The sequence below is a fragment of the Stegostoma tigrinum genome, chromosome 6 (assembly GCF_030684315.1).
Source record: "Stegostoma tigrinum isolate sSteTig4 chromosome 6, sSteTig4.hap1, whole genome shotgun sequence".
NCBI lineage: Eukaryota > Metazoa > Chordata > Chondrichthyes > Orectolobiformes > Stegostomatidae > Stegostoma > Stegostoma tigrinum.
The window spans coordinates 65,644,559-65,658,626 of record NC_081359.1 but is presented as its reverse complement, the minus strand read 5'-3'; the positions used below and the strand labels follow the sequence as shown (position 1 = coordinate 65,658,626).

Sequence of the window (14,068 nt, the reverse complement as noted above, 5' to 3'; positions counted from 1 at the left end):
ACAGTGAGTGGGTATAAGTGGTTACTTTTTGGTGACTCGTGACTAGTGCAGTTTCACAGGGATCAGGGCTGGGACTGCAACTGTTCACAATATATATTAATGATTTGGAGGAATGTACTGCAGCAAATTTTGTAGACGATATAAAATGGTGATAATACAAGAGGTGAGAGGGATACAAACAAGTTACAGAGTTATTGATAGTTGAAGTAAATAAGCAAACATTTGCCAAATGTGGAAAATGTGAAATTGTTCATTTTGGAAGGGAGAAGAAAATAACAATAGTATTTAAGAGGAGAAAGCTACAACACAGAGGATATTTGGAGGTAATTGTGCATGAAACACAGAAAGCTAGCATACATGTATAGTGGGTAATCAGGAAGGCTAATGTAATGTTGGCCATTTCAAGGGGATTGAAATATTAAAATGGGAAAGTCTTAGAGCAACTGTACAAGGTGCTGGTGAGACCACGCCTAGACTATTATAAATAGTTTAGGTTCCCTTATTTAAGGAAAGCTATGATTTCAGTGGAAGCATTCAGACCAGGTTCACTAGGATGATCCCTGATATGGAGGGATTGCCTCATGAATAAAGACTGAACAAATTGGAACTCAATTCATTGGAGTTTAGAAGAATGAGAGCTGGTCTCATTGAAGCAGAGGATTCTTCAGCGGTTTGGTAAATTCTGAGAGGATGTTTCTCATTATTGGAGAGTCTAGGGCTAAATGGCATAGTCTCATAGTAAGGGGCCACCAATTTAAGACTGAGATGAGTAAGAATTTCTTCTTTATACTAAGAACATGTGTAGGCTGTTCAACTGCTTGAACCTGCTCTGCCATTGAAAGGATCATGGCTGACCTGATATTTGTCATGTCCATGTTCCTGTCCTTTCCCCAACCTTTGATTTCCCTATTGATCAAGATCTATCCATTTCTGTCTTATATGTACAGAAGGACTTTTCTGCACAGCTCTCTGTGGCAAGGAGTTCCAAAGAAACTTGTCTTAGAAATGGCAGCTACTTATTTTATTGAGTTGAAACAGGTGTAGTGCATTCACATGTTCTTTCTGCTTGCAAAGAATAGGGACCTGTAGTTCCAGCACATGCAAGTGTGTCACACTGTGAGCCTGACCAACAATCCTAAATTGATTGTCAACATAATTCTTTGCGCACTTGGGAGTATTCAGCAGATATTGTGCAACTTGGCAGAACTGGCAGAACTTGCCTAATAGCATGTCATAAGTCTCCCTTCCACAGGTATGCCTCATTAAACATGTACAGTTAGGAAGAAATGCAGATTTATGAAAAAAATTTCACCATTCAAAAACAAGTGACCTCTTTGACCCAGTATGAACATCATGTACGTGGACTTCAGAAATGAACAACTATGTTATGTAAGGGGCAGATACTTGTCAACCACCAAAGTAGAATAAAGTTTGCAAAGTTGTGTATTTGTTAACAGAACACATTGGCCCTATTTCACATGTGAAGCTAATTCAGAGGTTAGTGTAAATTTAATTTAATTCATGACTCCTCAGATACTAAGGCTATCCATATCCAAATGCAACATGACCTGGGTAAATATTTCCGGCTTGGTTTAAAAAGTGGCAAATAACATTTATGCCACACAAATACCAGGCAATGACCATGTCCAGTAAGAGATGATGTAACCACCACCCCTAGATGTACAATGTTGTTACCATCACTGAATCCCCCACTATCAAAATCCTGGGGTTTACCATTGGCCATAAATGAAACTGCATGAGACATATAAATACAGTGACTACAAAAGCAAGTCAGAGGCTAGGAATCCTGCACTGAGTAATTTACCGCCTGACTCCCAAAGCCTGAACACCATCTACACAGCGCAAGTCAGGAGTGTAATGCCAAATTCCCTACTTATCTGGATGAGTGCAGCTCCAACAACATGAGAAGCTTGACAACATCCAGGACAAAGCAGCCTGCTTGATTGGCACCACAACCACAAATGACCTCTCCTTCCACCACTGACAGTCAGCAGTGCCAGTGTGTGCTGTACAAGATGCACTGCAGAAATTCACCAAAGATCCTTGATAAAACCGTCCAAACCCACGACCACTACCAACTAAAAGGACAAGGTCAACAGATATGTTGGAAAACCACCATCTCCAAGTCACTCACCATCCTGACTTGGTTGCTTCAGTTGTTGCTGGATCAAAAATCCAGGAATTCCCTCTCTAATAGCATTGTTCGTCTACGTACGACACATGCATGACAACTGTTCAAGAAAGCAGCTTGCCACCACTTTCTTAAGGCCAACTATGGATGGACCATGAATGCTGGCCCAGCCAATATACCCACATCCCATGAGTGAATAATTTAAAAGAAAAATTGGCTTTCAATTTTCTAAAAAATTGATAAATTTTGCTGGACCTCTATGTTACCTAGCACCTCTTATGCCCCTGTAGTTGGGCAGAAACAAACATAAGAGATCACAGGCTTCCCACTCAGAGATGTGAATTCACAATCATAGAATCCCTACAGTGTGGAAATTGCCCCTTTGGCCCAACAAGTCCACACTGATTCTTGGAGCATCCCACCCAGACCCATACCCCTGTAACCCACCTAATCTACACATGCCTGAACACTACAGGTAATTTAGCATAGCCAATCCACCTAGCCTGTATATCTTTGGACCGTGGGAGAAAACTGGAGCAAACACATGGAAAACATACAAACTCCACACAGACAGTTACCCAAAGCTGCAATTGAACCTGGGTCCCTGGTGTTGTGACGCTGCAGTGCTAACCACTGAGCCACTGTGCTGCCCTTGTCTGTAAAGGCTACACAAAGTCATGGAAAATGCTATTCACACAACTCTACGACCAGTACCATTCAGAATTCCAAGTGCAATTAAATCTCTATTAAATTATTGGAATGCAGAAAATAGAAAGTAAGTTACTACAAGAATATTTCTTACACTTTACTGTATTCTGAGGTGGCAAAAGAGTCCACACCCCTTCCACATTGTGTTAATTGAATAACACTACAATTAAGCAGCTTTTGCTTGAACATTTTCTTGCTTGATTGATGTTCAAATGATTTGGATGTGATATTACTAATTGTAATATTTCTGACTTGCAGATGAGGCAAAAGTAACTGAGATATGTTGTGAGGAAGCTGTAAAGCGGGTTCAGGAGGATCTGGACAGAGGAAAGGAACATAGTGGATGGAATATAATGTTGAAAAAGTGAAGTTATCTACTTTGGTTGGAGAAACAAAATTGTAGAGTATTTCTTAAATGATGAAAGGTTGGGTGGAATGTGTAGATGTACAGGAAAAAATGTCTTTGTTAATAAGTGACTGAAATATATCATTCAGGCACAGCAAGGTAATTAGAAGGTGAATGGGATGTTACCATTTGTTAGAGGAGGATTTGCATACCCAAGTAATGAAGTCTTGATTCAATTGTATAGAAGGTTGGTGGGACCACACCTGGAGTACTGTGTGCAATTAGGTCTCCTTATCTCAAGAAAGGTACCATTGGCATAGAGAGAGTACAACTTAGGTTCACCAAATTTGTTTCTCGGACTTTGGGATTTGAACAATGAGAGGTCATCTTGTTGAAATCTTCAAAATACTTAAGGGGCTGAACAGGGTCAATGCAAGTAAAACAGTTTCTTGGTTGGGGAGTCTGAAAATACACGAACTGCCATTTCAGATCAAGATGAAGATAAATGTTTTCACTCAAAGGCTTGTGAATTTTGAGAACTATGCACCCAAGAGGATTTGTAGAAGCTCTGTCTTTTAGTTTATTTAAAGTACAGACTGATAGATTTATGATTGCTAATGGTCTCAAGGGTTATGGGGATGATGTGGGAAAAAGGCATTGACATGTTTGATCAGTGATAACCGTTTTAAATGATGGAGCAGGCTGACTGGCCTGCTCCTGCTCATAGTCATATGCTGTTATAAATGTTCCATATTCTTTGAAACTCTATAAATCTCATTCTCCATAGCAGATTGCTCCTGGAAGAGTTGAGGCTAGAAAACATCTCTGTTGCTTCACACCCCCATTCTGAATTGCAGCCTTTGGACCCTACAGAGAATCCCTGAGATGTCCATCCCGTGATGGACAGTACAGTGATTATAATGAGGTTAGCCAGGTGGACCCATTGAATGTGAGTTCCCTGATTGGGGCTGCTAATCAGGTCCAATCAGGGCGGTATGGCTAACAAATATAAACAGGAGTGAGAGGCATCCTGTTCACTCTGAGATCTGGCTCTTGAAGAAGCTGGAACAGTGTTAAGGACTCTCCATATATAAAAGTGATTCAGTGACACGATACTGGCTTCTGTGGAGTTATTTCTGTAGGGCTGAGAGAAAAGCACACTCCTGAAGAAATTCACTTGCAACAGTCGTCTTTGAATTTGACTAAGCATTTTTGGCATTATGCCGTTATTTGGCACGCTGTACTTTTTTGATCCTGCCATCAGACACTGGGCCCACTGTGTGGAAGGAATGTGTTTTTCCGGGCAGATGAAAAACAATGGGTAATTCTCCTTACAGTTTGTGGATCCACAGCTTTCTCAGTTATTAGGAGCCTATCTTTTCTGAGGCACAAGATACGAAAACATTGCAAGAGTTGATGGATTCAGTTAAGGAATATTATAATTCCATGTGTCCTCTAATTCTGCGACACTATCAGTTTTACTTGGCAATTCGAGAACCAGTGCAATCTGTACTGGGAATTTTAATGACTTTAAGATGACTAGCAGAGGCATGTGACTTTGGTTTAACTCCTGATGAGATTCTGAAAGAACATTTGGTATCTGGAATTAATCATGTAACCATGCAAAACACTTACTTCAAATAGGCACAACAGCTGGCTTTATTATTGGAAAAAAATGGCAAGTGGAACATTTGAGTTACGGGATATTCCAATTGAAGTGGACTCCCTTACCAGTCCAGTTGAGCTGGGGGAGCACCACTTGAGTCAAGGCAATTGCATTGTGTCACTCAGGACATATCCTGAGCAGAGGAACTTGAGGTCAACCCACCACAAAAAAAAACCCAAAACAAAGGCAAGCCTCTGCCAAATGGATAAAATTTTCATCATGATCTGGACCAGCAAGCCATTGCATTTACTGCCAGTATGCAGATTTGAGACAGCAAAGGAGTCCTGTAACACATCCCTCATACCCCGTCCCCACCACAAACGCACCCAGAGGATCCGCCTCGTTCTCACATACCATCCCACCAACCTCCGGATACAACATATCATCCTCCGACACTTCCGCCATCTACAATCCGACCCCACCACCCAAGCTATTTTTCCATCCCCACCCTTGTCTGCCTTCTGGAGAGACCACTCTCTCCGCGACTCACTTGTCCACTCCATACACCCCTCCAACGCCACCACACCCGGCACCTTCCCCTGCAACCGCAGGAAGTGCCACACTTGCCCCCACACCTCCTCCCTCACCCCATCCCAGGCCCAAAGATGACCTTCCATATCAAGCAGATGTTCACCTGCACATCTGCCAATGTGGTATATTGTATCCATTGTACCCGGTGTGACTCCCTCTACATTGGGGAAACCAAGGGGAGGCTTGGGGACCGCTTTGCAGAACACCTTCGCTCGGTTCACAATAAACAACTGCACCTGCCAGTCGCGAACCATTTTAACTCCCCCTCCCATTCCTCAGACGACAAGTCCATCATGGGCCTCCTGCAGTGCCACAATGATGCCACCCGAAGGTTGCAAGAACAGCAACTCATATTCCGCTTGGGAACCCTGCAGCCCAATGGTATCAATGTGGACTTCACAAGCTTCAAAATCTCCCCTTCCCCCACTGCATCCCAAAACCAGCCCAGTTCTTCCCCCCCACCACTGCATCACAAAACCAGCCCAGCTTGTCCCCTCCCCCCACTGCATCCCAAAACCAGCCCAGCCTGTCTCTGCTTCCCTAACCTGTTCTTCCTCTCACCCATCCCTTCCTCCCACCTCAAGCCGCACCTCCATTTCCTACCTACCACCTCATCCCACCTCCTTGACCTGTCCATCTTCCCTGGACTGACCTATCCCCTCCCTACCTCCTCACCTATACTCTCCTCTCTACATATCTTGTTTTCTCTCCATCTTCGGTCCGCCTCCCCCCCTCTCCCTATTTATTCCAGTTCCCTCTCGCCATCCCCCTCTCTGATGAAGGTTCTAGGCCCGAAACGTCAGCTTTTGTGCTCCTGAGATGCTGCTTGGCCTGCTGTGTTCATCCAGCTCCACACTTTGTTATCTTGGATTCTCCAGCATCTGCAGCTCCCATTATCACTGGTTCAGTTACAACTGTTTGCAGTAAGACGCTAGGGCCTAAGCTTGATGGGTCGAAATTGGTTGAGAAAGATTCACCTAGATTGGCTCAACATTTTTCGAGTGGAGTGAATGAAATCCTATTTAAATACCCATACCTTTCTCAGGAAGGTCTAGGTATTATCAAAGGAGCCAAGGCCACCTTACATGTTGACCAGGAAACAATTCCCGATTCTGCAAGGTCCGCCCAGTGCCATTTGCCCTACCAGTAAAGATGGAGTCACAAATCAGATGGCTGGAAAGTGAAGGAATCAGCAAACCAGTCCACATTCTCGAAAGGGCAGCACCAGTTTCACCAGTTGTGAAGTCTGATGGGTTAGTTCACATTTGTGCGAATTTTAAACAAACAGTAAACCACTTTTTCAACTGGATTAAAACCCAACTACTCGCATAGATGATTTATATGCAACGCTGGTGCAGTACTGTTCTTCGTGAAGATGTACATGAGCCAAGCGTACTTGCAGTTGAGGTTAAATCAGGATTCCCAGAAGTATGCTACAAAGAATACCCATAACGGTTTGTACTAATATATCAGACTGTCATTTGAGGTGTTATCAGACTGTGCAATTTTTCAGCAAATGATGGAAAACGTTTTACAAAGTCTACCCCAGGTCACCATTTATCAGGATGATGTGCGAGAGAACATGAGCATAGTCCTTAGAGGCTTTTCCCAGGTGAGCATATTCCTTAGATAGAAAAAATGTGATCAACTTGGGCTGCAGAGTTGACAAGATCAGGCTACACCTGTTTTAAGATACAGTGAGGATGATCAAAGGCACCCTGGGTCCCACATCTGTGCTGGAGCCTAGGTCTTTCTTTAGGCTGGTGAATTATTATGGAAAGCTCATACACAATGTGGCCTCCATCTTGTAACTTTTGCATTAACTGCTCAAAAAGGGGCCAGCCTTTGAAATGCTCATGTAGTCAAGCCATTGTTTTCAGGAAATTGAAGAAACAGCTATTATCCTCCATGGTGTTAGCACATTATGCGCTCAAGCGAGATCTGGTCTTGACATGCGATGTCTCCTTGTACGGTATTGGGATAGTATTAGCTGATTGCTAGCCTAACAGAGAGGAATACCTAACAGTGTACGCATCCAGGATTTTGGCTAATGCAGAGTGTAAATATGTCCAGATAGAGAAGCAAGGATTGGCCGTGATATGTGGATCAGAAAGTTCAATCAATATCTTTGCAGATGTAAATTTGTAATAATAACCAGCCACAAACCCCTGCTAGGTCTCCCTAAAGGGGAGAAGGCAGTGCCATACATAGCTTCAAGCCAAATTCAGCAGTGGGCTCTAATACAAAGTACACATAATTACAAAAAGGAACACCATCCGGGACGCCAAGCAGCAAATGCGAATGCATTGAGCAGCCTCCCGTTGACTGATACACCAGTGGTACAGTCACTGAAAGAGTCCGGAATAGTTTTAAAGTTTCTGGACACACTTCCAGTCATAGTTGACAATATCAGACTTTGGACACAGAAAGACCCAGTCCTGGCAAAACTGAAACAGCTGTTGGTGATGGGGGAAATCCAAAGGGCTGTCACATGCAGAACTGAAACCATTTTGGATTCGGAGAGACCAGATCTCAGTGGAGGACGGCATATTATTATGGAGAGCGAGAGTGATTATCCTGAGCAAAGGTCGCCACCGGATACTGGCAGAACACTAACAGGGTCATCCAGGGGTTTCCAAATTGAAGATGTTGGTGCGAAGTTATGTCTGGTGGCCAGAATTGGATGCAGGCATAGTTGCATTAGTGGGGCAGTGCCCAGAGTGCCAGAAAGAACAAAAATTACCAGCAGCACCTGCCCACATTTTGTGGGAATGGCTGGGTAAGCCCTGGACTCGGTTACATGTTGACTGTGCAGGTCCTTGAATGGGCTCAATGTTCTGAGTCATCGTGGATGCCCATTCAAATTGGCTGGTTGTGCATAGAGTTTATTCATCAACCAAAGGGATGACAATAGAAAAGCTGTGCGCTTCTGTTGCAACACGTGAAAGTGTTGGTCATGGAATTTAGGCCATCATTTTCCAGCAAGGAATTTGAGTATTTCCTAAAGTTGAATGGTATTTACCATACAAGGACAGATGCATACCACCCATCATCCAATGATCTGGCAGAGCCAGCATTCCAAACTTTGAAGACAGACTTAAAGAAACAGCTTCAGGAGATACCAAACTGTCCTAGTTCCTATTTGATTACAGGACCATCCCTCATTGAACTTCTTGGGATAGCTCTAGCAAAGTTGCTAATGGGAAGAAGACTCCTAGTTAAATCTGATCTTCCCAGAGGCGGGGGGAGAGTGAAACAACAGCAGAAACGCCAGTGCCAGACACAAGTCTCCATTATGCAAGAAAAACAATTTACTTCAGGGACAAAATTTGGCATAAGACTTGCGGGAATGGTCCTGCAAGGTAAGAGGCATGGTCAACATACGGTCAGGCCAGTGACATATAAAGTTCAGGTAGATGCAATGATCCTATGGACCATATGAAAGCTGCAAACATGCAAACAGTGTGGGAGCAAAATTTTCCCAGTTCCTTGACAGCCTGTTCAGCTGTCCCCGGACCTGTGGATCTTTCTCTGTCAAGCATTGAAGATACCTCAGAATTGGAGATGGACACAGTGGTTGTCGCTGCCTCAACACCATTGCTGCCTGAAGAAGAGAATGAATTTCTTCTGAGATGCTCTAGCTGCAAGAGGTGAGCTACTTTATGTTATGCACCATCCATTATCAGGCAGAGTTGGAGGAACCTGACCCAAAAATGCCCCATGAGGAGCTGCAAAAAAAAACGAGCCTATGTCCTCGGACTTGGAGGGGGAGGGGGAGGGATACAGTGATTGTAACGAGGTCAGCCAGGTCGACCTCATAGAATATGAGTTCCCTGATTAAGGCTGTTAATCTGGTCCAATCAGGGAGCCCTGGCTGCCAGAAATAAACAGGAGTGTCAGACATCCTGTTCACTCTTGAGAGCTGGCTCTGAGGAAGCTGAATCAGCGTCAAGTACTCCACGAATAAATAAAGGGTGATTTGGTGACAACATACCAGCCTCTGTCTCTGTGGATAATAAAATGTGAGGCTGGATGAACACAGCAGGCCAAACAGCATCTCAGGAGCACAAAAGCTGACGTTTCGGGCCTAGACCCTTCATCACCCTCTGATGAAGGGTCTAGGCCCGAAACGTCAGCTTTTGTGCTCCTGAGATGCTGCTTGGCCTGCTGTGTTCATCCAGCCTCACATTTTATTATCTTGGATTCTCCAGCATCTGCAGTTCCCATTATCTCTGTCTCTGTGGAGTTGTTTCAGACAGTAACTAAACATCATTACTAAACACTCCAAATTAGCTGATAGCAAGAAGAAGGGAGCTGGATTAATGCACATTAAATTTGTCATTTATTCACTTCAATAATAGTCTCTGCACATGTTGTATTGTGTGCAGAAGAATTGGATAAGGCACCTTACTTCATTCATTCATGGTATTCAATGCAACAACTTAAAATCTTTATTGCTGTTGATGGAAATCAAGGGACCAGTTTAGTTTTGATTTATTGACAAAGAGAACTGGCATTTCCCAAGCAGATTTCAAATTTAAGTCAGTTTTACAAACTGTCATTTGTAATGAAATCCAAAACTATTTGACTTGCAAATCTTATTAAACTGTTGACATTTAAGTTTATTTTGATATGATTTGGGAAAAATGTTTCAGAAAGTATTTTGTCCATGTGTCACATTGACATACTGTGAAATCCATGTGAAAGATTGGTGAATAAGACAAATGCTTGATATGCATTCAGAGAACTAGTGCTGCTTCATTTCTTGTATAAATTACCTGCCTGTCAAATTGACAGTGAACTTCAGAGCTTCTATTTTTGACTTTTGTTGAAAGCTGCCTTTCCTTGATAGTGTAGTGTATTGAAATTTAAATAGGCTTCTTTAGAAAAATAAATGTTACATATCTGGGGTCACAGCAGAAGATCACAAAGAAAGCTAGAATTGTCAAAAAAGAATGCAAAAGGGTTGATGGACAGAAGTCCAGCTGCAGTTTGAAGGTAGAAAATGAGCTGCTTCCACAAGTGTAGTAACATCCTAGTTGCACCATCCCATTTCCTCTATTCCACTCTCATCAGTGATAAAGTCTCTGTCTGATGCTTTCTCACATATCATTGGCAAAAGCAATCATTGTGTAATTTCACCTGACACCGAGTCGGTGTCACTTACTTCTTTACAAAATTAAACATTCATGCATTATGGCTTGATTTTCTGAGCATTGGTTTCCAGCTATGCCAGTTAATTAAATCTATAACTACATCATACTGTCCAAGAGACTACAGGGGCAAAATTAATTGAGAGTTTTAACAGAAGCATTTGCTGGGAGAAGTAATGGTGTTAAAGAATACAGAAAACAAGCAATTATAGAGCAAATGGGATTTTCAGGTTATCTGAAAAAGGTAACTTGTTAGTTTGCCATTCTTCTGTCTCCATGTGACTGCCATCCTCATGATGGGAAGATCAGCACACGAATGCTAAGGACAAGACTGAAGTTTTGTCACTATCTTCAGCCAGAAGTAGCACGTGGATGATCCATCTTACCTTTGTCCTAAGGTTCCTTTCATTATAGATGCAATTCTTTATCTAATCTAATTCAATTAACATGAATTTTAAAAAAACCTTATGTCCATTGGATACAGCAAAAGCTATGGATCTCAACAACGTTCCAGTTAAAATGCTGAAGACTTAGAGTCATAGAATCATAGAGTTGTATAACATGGAAACAGACCCTTCAGTATGACTCATCCATGCCAACCACATTTCCTAAATTAATCTAGTCCCATTTGCCAGTATTTGGCTCATATCCCTCTAAACCCTTCCCTTTTAAACGTTGAAATTGTACCAGCCTCCAAAACTGCCTCTGGCAGCTCATTCCATACATGCATCACCCTCTGCATGAAAAAGTTGCCCCTAAGGTCCGTTTTAAATCTATCCCCTCTCACCTTAAACTTGTGCCCTCTAATTTTCAACTCCCCCACCCCAGGGAAAAGACCTATTCACCCTATCCATACCCCTCATGATTTTAGAAATCTCTATAGTGCCACCTGTCAGCCTCCAATGCTCCAGGGGAAAAAAAAACCCTAGCCTATTCAGCCTCCTCCCTATAGCATAAACCTCCAACTCTGGCAACATCCTTGTAAATCTTTTCTGAACCCTTTCAAGTTACACAACATGCTTCCTGTAGCAGGGAGACCAGAATTGCATGCACTATTCCAAAAGTGGCCTGACCAACAAAGGCAAGCATACCGAGTGCCTTTTTCACCATCCTGACTACCTGTGACTCATTTTTCAAGGAACTGTGAGCCTGCACTCCAAGATTTCTTTGCTTACCAATACTCCCCAGGACCTTACCATTAAGTGTATAAGTCCTGCCCTGATTTACCTTTCCAAAACAAAACACCTCACATTTATCTAAATTAAACTCCTTCTGCCACTCAGCCTCTTGTCACAAATGATTAAGACCCTGTTGTACCTTGAGGTAACCTTCTTCACTGTCCACTACACTTCTAGTTATTATCCAAAACTATCTGCACTTCTAGCAAAACTGCTCCAGTGTGGCCACAACACTAACATTTAACTGATAATGTGAAAAACTGTTCACAAAAAACAGGAAAATGCAACTAATTGCCACCTCATTAATCTAACCTCTATTGTCAATAAAGTGATGGAAGGTGACATCAACAGTACTCTTACGCAGGCAATTGTTCACCAATTATCTACTCACCAATGCCTAATTTGGAGTTTGACTGTACCATTTTGCACCAGACCTCATTACAGCCTTGGCTGAAACTTGAAGAAAAGAGTTGAACTTCCAGAGGAAAGCTGAGAATGAGTACCTTTGAAATTAAGGCAATGTTTCACAATGTAGCATCTAGCCCCATGAGTAGAGTTTTTAAATGGACCAGACAAACCTCCCATTAAAATCTATCAAAGGAATAGCTTAGACGCTAACTATCTTATTTGAAGGCAAATGTAAGGTGCTGTATGCTGATGTAATTCAGTTGGTTACTCTTGGCTTTAAGCAAAACATACCTATTCTTCCCCTATAGTTAAAATACAAACAAAAGAAGAATTAGTACAACTTTAGCTCTTTTGGAAAACTTAATAGAATAATAGATTATTTAACGATTTAACAACTGTTCCAATAAACACCCTTGACAGAGGCAAATTCAGTACAATAGATTATCTCACATGCAATTCTGGCAAAGAGAGAAAATTCAAGTTTTTTAGCTGGAGCAGAGAGATGAGTAACAGCTTTCTCAGCCAACAGCAACTCCTGAAAGCCAAACTGAAACCCTGATTCTGTAGGACCTTGAGTCCATCCATTCATGCTGCTTCTAACTTTACAAAAAGAACCCCAAAACCTCACAAGCTGTTTAATTTATTGTCTTTGAATAGAAAGCTTGATGTCTCTGTCTTGAAACCTCTCTCCAAACACCAAAACAGAATACATCTCTTAAAGCCATAGAATTGTTACTAGTTGAAGATGAGAGAAATAAGTTCTGTCTGATGGAAGCCAAAAATCATCCCGTGGACATTGTTGCAGAAGTTTCTCGGGACATTATCTTAGCTGCTTCAACAATGACATTTCATCCATCATAAGGTCAGAACTAACAATGATGATTACATCAGTTTTATGTTACAGTTTGAACTCAAACCCCAAAATTTTTTTCATCATTTGAGACTTTCATCAATAAAGCAACAGAGATGATCTGGTGTAGTAAGTGAGGAAACTTTACTTGCATTGTAAATAACACATATCAAAACAAAACAGTGAGTTTACGGGCATACTGCAGTTCTTCCTTTACAGTTCAGTTTTGAGCATTGGGCTGACGCTCAGTCTTTGGTCTCCCACCCACAATTCTGGAGTCTTCTACTTCCAACTAGACAGCAGGCTGTATTATCTTCACACTTGGCGGTGTGTACTTTGGTCACTGAAAGCTGTAGCTTTCTTTCCATATGTCCAGAAGTGCTCTTACACACAACTGAACATTTTGTTCCTGCAATAATCAAATCTTGAAGCTGCAGATTATTCATTGTCCAAACTTCAATCCACACTATGAACAATAATATCATTGCATTCAGATTGACTTCAGTGAGCAAGATTCATTCCTAATTGATATACTTGATCTATCTTTAATTGGCTTCCAAAGGTGATAGACATTCATTGGAATAAACTCTCCAGAGCTTACTGGAGAATCCAAGCAGGTCTGTTAACATCTGTAGAGAGAGAAATAAAGAGTTAATGTTTCAAGTCTAGTATCTTCAGAGTAATGGCATTTATTCTAATGACAGAGGGGAAGGAGGAACAAGTGGACAAATAGTGAACATGCACAGAGTAAAAGGCTAAGCAGTACTAATGGAGATGATGGAGTGATACAAACAACTATTATCACTGCCTTTTGCTCTGGATACACTCACCATTTCTTCCACTTGCTCCTCCTCCCCCTCTGTCAGTGCTGTAAAAAAATTCATAATTTTCTAGTTCCTTTAAGTTCCGAAGAAGGCTTAGAATGTTAACTGTTTCTTTCTCCACAGGTTCCTGTTAATTTCTTCCTCCATATAAAATTCCTGTTTTATTTCAGATTTCCAGCATATACAGTATTTTGTTTGTATTTGAGATATTAGCTGGTGTCACCTCCCAGTATCTCCTGACCTGTTCCTTAA

At 41.9% G+C, this 14,068-nt stretch overlaps 1 long non-coding RNA gene across 1 annotated transcript in view; it reads left to right on the top strand.

Moving 5' to 3' along the window:
- The window catches only part of LOC125453188 (uncharacterized), a 37,492-nt gene that overhangs the window by 965 nt on the left and 22,459 nt on the right, over positions 1-14,068 (top strand). The gene's annotated exons all lie outside the window — the stretch shown is intronic.